The sequence below is a fragment of the Bufo gargarizans genome, chromosome 2 (assembly GCF_014858855.1).
Source record: "Bufo gargarizans isolate SCDJY-AF-19 chromosome 2, ASM1485885v1, whole genome shotgun sequence".
Taxonomy (NCBI): Eukaryota; Metazoa; Chordata; class Amphibia; order Anura; family Bufonidae; genus Bufo; species Bufo gargarizans.
The window spans coordinates 132,233,252-132,238,273 of NC_058081.1; the positions used below are offsets into that span (position 1 = coordinate 132,233,252).

Sequence of the window (5,022 nt, forward strand, 5' to 3'; positions counted from 1 at the left end):
ATGATTTTCTAGGGGGATATTGTCTTTTTTTATTTTTACGTTTGGTACCCTTAGATCGATCTCCCTGTCCAGTTGAACTATAGCCTGATCCCTCTGTACCGGAGGTTTCTGTTTCCGAATTCTCCCTGTATGTTCTACGTGGATTCCGATTGTTGGCTCTATTGTTCCTCCAGATATATACACGGTTGCTTTCAAAATCAGTACGATCTCTCAAGTACTTAACGTGTTTCCTTTCCTTTATTTCATGTTGTAATATTTCTATATTTTTCTTTATTTTTTGTTCCAGGTCAAGGAATTCTGGGTGTGGAGTAAACTCCTGTATTTCTCGGATCTCCTTTTCGAGCTGTTGGTCAATTTTTATTAAAGAAGCCTTTTTCGTAATCAGCCAGATATTTAATTAGTCTAAGTGAGCACTCCGTTAGGAGATCTTCCCAGCCCTTTGTAAATTGGGTATCCTCTAGATGTACGTTGGGTCTCAGAGGAATACGTAGACCTCTATATACCATACCCTGTTGCAGGTATGTTTCAAGGCTTGCTATTTCCCACCACGACCGTATATGCTGACTATAGGTTTTATTTAAGTTTCTAAAGGCTATGTTGATATCTGTTTGCCCCAATGGGATATGTGCATTGGAAAAAACCTGACTCGCTTCCAGGGTCAGATTTTCCAGACTCAATTTTTGTTTGAGAAAACCTGCCATTATATTTAGGGGCAGATCTCAATTTCCAACTCCTATCTGTCACAGAGTAAGCACAGATATAGCGAGTCTATATTCATAATTATGATTTATAGATACTATTTGACTTAGCTACTCAGAGGTAGATAAACACTAAGACTGGTTCTCAATATACGGCTAATACAGATAAACAATAGGATTTGTTTTCAAATATAAAACTGATCCGGACCTCTAAAATGCCCTTCTTTAGCAGCGACCAGTGGTAGGCCTGTCTGCTATTTTACAGGGGGTCAGTAAAGGAGGGTTAAGCCTCCACTTATATAATTCTTTTTCATAGACCCCTTTGGACCCAGGATATAGAAATAATATTGTTCAAATAGCCTAAGGCTACAAAGCTCCTGTTTCTGGTCAAATAAAACTTAACATTTATTTCTCTCAATTAAACTAATACAAAACAGGAGAAGGAAAGAAAGAAAAACTTTTTAAAATTTCTAAGGTGCTGTGATGATACTGACGGCAGTAGTATTAAATTCCCATGAGTGTATCCTAAATTGCTTTGGGATGATTCCCACTGGCGCCACCTAAGGTATCACTACCATCATAAGAATTGTTCAGCGATAGAATTATATATATCGTTTAGGAAATGTTCCTTATTAACGCTCTATAGGTGTAGCCTCTGCCGCTAGGTGCGTCCGAGTGTTAGTGAATCTGCAGTTTTCACTACTCAGACGCCAAGTCTATCACACACCTAATTAAAAAGATGTCAAGCTAGAGCTCCCCCGACATGTTTCGCCACTAGATGTGGCTTCATCAGGGGATGGAGCTACTATCAACACGAGCGCTTCGTAAGTAAATGCTTATATCTGTTCGGGGTGGGCTCTTAGTCATCCTCTGCCCTATCCCCATTCAGAGCTCGTGTGACAGCTTGATCAGCCTGTCCGGTGCCTTGGACGCTTCTCTTACGTCATATACTCGCGTCACCCCCTTCGCGTGCGCATGCGTCGGTACTTAGAAGATTTTTTTCTCTTTTTTGTTGCTCTATGTGCCAATTGCGCATGCGTCAGAACTTCTAATCACGTCCCGTTCAGAGACGTCTACTGCGCATATGCAAGCACTTCTGTTGAGACCCCATTGAATAACGGCTATTATGCATACCCCTATACTTAGAGGTTATTACCTACAACTTCTCCAATATATTTCCAGATGTCTCTTAGGAATATGTAAACTTTTTTACTTCCGATTATTTTTCTTTTTTTCCTTTTCTTTTTTTCTTTTTTTCTTTTTTTCTCTCTTTTTGGGTTTCTGGTATACATATCTTAGGGTATAGACTATATTCTCTGCTTATTAATCTAAGTAGGGTATCCATATATACGTCGACACTTTCAAGTTATATCATTATTGTCTATGTTTCTACAGCTAATTCTACAGCTCGCCTGGCTGTTAGAATTTTGCCACATTATTACTCACCATATGTCACTGTTTATTTCAAAGACAATATTATGGCTTGTCGACTATCCGTATATATTGGGGACTTGATTCTTTAAAATCTTTGATTGTACAATTTCTGATCTTCTTTTTTTATATATTATATTCATTTTCTCCTCATTTTAGGGGTGAAGAAGAAGGGGAGAAGGGGCGTTTTTTCCAGAATACCGGAAGGATTAATTTTCTCCTTCCCTTTCTCCAGGTAAGTTAACCATATATTTGTATTTTTATTTTATTTATTTTTAATTATTTATATCCATGTTCATATCAATATTTGTACATTCAAAAAGGTAAATTACCCTTATAGTTTCATTGAATAGTAGTATTATTGTATTAACTGTGGGATTTTTGAGGTCTTTTGTTGGTATACTCTTTCTTTTTTCTCTTTTTTCTTTTTTCCCTCCCCTCTTTCTTAATTTTTACTCTTACATAGAGAGAGGGAGGAACTTCCATTTCCTATATATACATCTATAGTCATATAAATGCCGTGAAGGAAAATCCTTCATTTAGTCCTTGTGGACTCATTGTATCCAGTCTGTGTATCCACCTAGCCTCACTCTGTAATAGTTTTTTATCAAGACTGCCTCCTCTTGGTCCTAGGGATATTTTCTCTATACCCCAGAAGCGCAGTACTGTACTCTTGTTGTTATGGAAGTACTTGATGTGTCTGGCTATTGCTGTGTCTTTCCCTGTTTCTATGGTGCTTAAGGTGGCCCGATATCCGACGTCGCAGCTCCTGTGTGGTTTTGCCCACATATAGTTTCGGGCAAGGGCAAGAAGCTAGATAGATTACCCCTTGGGTTTTACAGGTGAATCAGTTGCCTTATCTCATACTCCTTTTTGTCCACAGGGTTGACATATTTTTTTATGCGTGGAACATACCTGCAGAAGGAGCAGTCCCCGCATGGGGCTGATCCACGATATCTCTCAGCTTTTCTGCCACATTTGGCTCCTTCTTCCATGAGGTGACTATGGACCAATTGATCCTTGAGATTGGGACCTCGTCTATATGTAACTGACGGATTGGTGCTAAGTACCATAGTTGAGATCTCTATCTGACCTTATTATGTGCCAGTGTTTTTTTAGGATACTATAGATTTCATTATTGTATCCATCAAAAGTCCCTATGCACCTGATGATCTCATTTCTTTTAGGTGGTGCCTCTTTTAAAAGATCTTCTCTCTTTGTTTTATTAGCTCGATTGTATGCTTTCCTCAGAGATCTTTTGGGGTAACCCCTTTTACTGAACCTTTGAAGCAGTTGTTGACTCTCCCGAGAAAAAGGAGGCTTCATCCGAACAGTTACGACGTGCTCTCAGATATTGTCCTATGGGAATCCCTTTCTTAAGGGGAACTGGATGCCAACTGTCCCAATGCAGGTAGCTGTTTGTCGATGTAGGTTTCCTAAAGACTTCTGTCACCAATTGGCCTCCTTCTGTTTTTCTTATTTTTAAGTCCAAAAACACTATTTCATGATCTTGAATTTCATGTGTATATTTCATGCCTATATTATTTCGATTTAGCGTCTGGACAAATTCCTGAAACTGTGTACGGTCACCATCCCACAGAATCAGGATGTCGTCAATATATCTGCCCCAAAATAAAATGTGGCAGACATAAGACGACATCCCTTCCGTAAAGACGTGACAATTCTCCCACCACCCTAAAAATAAATTTGCGTAGGTAGGGGCGCAAGACGTCCCCATCGCAGTGCCATTAATTTGTTTATAATATTGTCCTTGAAAGACAAAGAAATTGTGCTCTAAAATAAATTTAAGTGATAATAATACAAAATTATTGTGCCTAACAAAATTTTGGCTACGGGTGCTCAAATAATATTCAGCTGCGTGTATCCCCAGTGAATGTTTTATGTTGCTGTACAATGATTCGACATCAAGGCTAGCTAAAAAGGTGCCTTCTGTAATTGTGATATCGTTTATTTTAAGGAGGAGGTCTTTAGTATCTCTTATATAAGAAGGTAAGGTGGTAACAAAAGGTCGTAGGATTTGATCTATATATTCACTTAAGGCTTGTGTTAAGTTATCATTGCCAGACACAATCGGTCTACCTGGTACTGGTTTTCTGTTCTTATGCACCTTCGGTAATGAATAGAAGGTAGAAATCGTGGGGTTTTTATTAAAAAGGTATTGATATTCTTCCTTAGTTATTATATTAGTCTGAAGAGCTTCCTGTAGTAGATTTTTCAAGTCATTCAAGTATTCTTTTGTTGGATCGTTAGGTAGAAGTTGGTACGTCTGTTTATCTTCTAAGATTTTTAATACCATATCTATATAGTCTTTGCGGTCTTGAATAACTATATTGCCCCCTTTATCACTAGGTTTAATTATGATCCCCTCATTTTTCTTTAGGGTTTCCAGGGCTTCTTGTTCCTGGGTGTTCAGATTTGGTTCGATATGTTCCTTCCTCATCTGCAATAATTTGATGTCCTGTGTGACCAGCTGTACAAAGGTCTCTATTTCATTAAATTGTGTGAATTGTGGTGTGGTTCTAGATCTAGGTTTCAAGGTCGAGAAGGGGGGGTCAGGTTGAATCTGATGACCCTCACTCTCCTTCTGTAAAGCTTCTAGCGTTTCTACACATCTCCTTTCCTTCTCATATAAGGCCCTGCTTGCCTCCGAGTCCGAGAGCCCCAGTGAGGACGAGGATAACCCCACTTTCCTCTTGTCATCCGTGTCCTCCTCATCATCTAGCGATGATGAAGAGCCCCCAATGTGGAACAAGGGGACCGCCATGCCAGCTTTGGGGCTCGTACTAGTTTTCCGGCCCACCAGATAAGTCCACCAGAGCCCCTTACCGATGAACTTGCATGGAGTACCCCAGAGGATTTTGAGCCTGTGATT

The 5,022-nt window shown here is 39.4% G+C and overlaps 1 long non-coding RNA gene across 1 annotated transcript; it reads left to right on the forward strand.

The window, feature by feature from the left end:
* The first annotated feature begins 2,303 nt into the window (after positions 1-2,303).
* Positions 2,304-4,694, forward strand: LOC122929585. The gene is made up of 4 exons (XR_006387984.1): positions 2,304-2,364; positions 3,013-3,127; positions 3,359-3,540; positions 4,531-4,694. It is a non-coding gene; the product is annotated as an uncharacterized LOC122929585 (long non-coding RNA).
* The last annotated feature ends 328 nt before the right edge of the window (positions 4,695-5,022 follow it).